A 1,845-nucleotide genomic window follows, 5' to 3' on the forward strand; every position below is an offset into this window, starting at 1 on the left:
ACACCCACACAAACACCCCGATTCTCGAACGTTCTCTGCTACACATGCACTCTAACCGCACAATCCTGCGCGCGCCCATAACACAGAAGGTGGTCCTCCAATTTCCTCTCCCCTCGCCCCAAACCGGTCACTTGTAGTGACCGCTGGTCACGTGATAAGGAAATACGTCACGTCAACTCCAACCGGCGCCTAATCTCTAGAGCAATCATGGCGATGTGCACACAATGCGATTTATCGAGTCGAAAATCATACTATGATGGTGACATCTGGTTAGACGTATATGACTGAAGCGATGCGATTTTAGCGAGGTTGAAAGCGTCGATTTGTGCTTTGGACTCAGTTTTTCCCTTCTGCCAAAATTTTGTTGAGTGAAGAACTAATTTAACATCTTTGGCCAGCTTTTCAATTCTTTTAGGCCCAAACAGCAACATTAAATTTTTCTTCTTTTTTTTTCAGGAGAGACGAAAAAAACAACACCCAGCAGCTTTTCCATTCTTTAAAAAATTGTGACTATATAATGTATCTTTTCTTGCTTTTTTCAATATGTAGAAATTAAATTTCAAGAAATTATTTTTAACAAGAACCCTTTTATGCATGCACGGGTGCAGATTGATTGAAATTGTTTTCCGTTCCCATGAATAATATGTAGACTGTTAAAAAGGCGGGCTACTTCGTCATTGTTCGCCATGGCGTTGTGGGAACGTACACCCCTGCAGAAAAAGAGAAAATCTCAATAAGATATTCTCTTTCTAACCAAGAAAATAAACTCAAGTTTTTTATTTTTTTGCTTGCAAAGCTAGGACGTTAAGTATTACTCCACAGACACCTGCCCCCCCCCCTTTGCCCCACCCCCCCAAATCAAAAAGATAAAAAGACAGGGAAAGAGGATTTATTATTTCGAAAGGAACGACAAGGCAGAGAAAAGAATACGTCCTGTTCTCCCTATCCTACCTTCCCCTAAAAAAACAACAACACAAAACAAAGCAAAGCAAAACAAAACAAACAAACAAACAAACAAAAAAACCCCCAAAGAAAAAGTAACTAATATTATTTGTCACTGAATGATGATGAGGCAGAGAAAACAGTTCTCAAGTAACTATGTTCCCCACGCCTTGGTAATCATTCAGTAAGTGAATCACGAATTTTGCACTGATCTAAAAACCCCCCCACCAAAAAAACAAAATAACACCCCCCCTCCACAGATACCCCCCCCCAACAAACCTAACAAAACAAACAAAAACAAAAAAGTCAAGGAAAACAAATGTGAATATTGTGTCTGGGACAAAATGTGAGGCAACGTGGTGGAATCAGGCTCTCGTCAACATAATCAAAGTGAAGAAACTTGCATTTTTTCCGCAGGTTTGTGAATTTTTATCAAATTTTTGTTTTTTGGCTCAACACCTTTCATGCCCATTAAAAAACTCATTTTTGTGTTGATTTTTTTCTGAAAAACCTTGATTAAAGGCACACAAAATGTAAATGTTCAGTTACCACGGACTCTTAAGCTATGGAAATAACAAATCTTTGGCAGCCCTTTTCTCACTAATTTTCCTCTGAAAATAGGTGGTCCCAACCTTCTACATTCGCAAATATCTCAACTTGTATTCAAGATAAATGGATATCCACATAAAGACAAGTGAACAAGCTTTAAGATGATACCAATAACTCTACATTTCCAAAAATTGACGAGAGCCTGATTTCACCACGATGCCTCACAAATTCGTCAGCTCATCATTCGTGTTGAGTGGAGATATAGATTTCAGTCTGCTAAAGAAGAGAACGGCCACTTTTCAAGAATACTCTTGAACATATTCAAACATTAACTATTCCATAAAAATTACCCCC

Source organism: Aplysia californica, unplaced genomic scaffold (assembly GCF_000002075.1).
Source record: "Aplysia californica isolate F4 #8 unplaced genomic scaffold, AplCal3.0 scaffold01029, whole genome shotgun sequence".
Classification (NCBI taxonomy): domain Eukaryota; kingdom Metazoa; phylum Mollusca; class Gastropoda; order Aplysiida; family Aplysiidae; genus Aplysia; species Aplysia californica.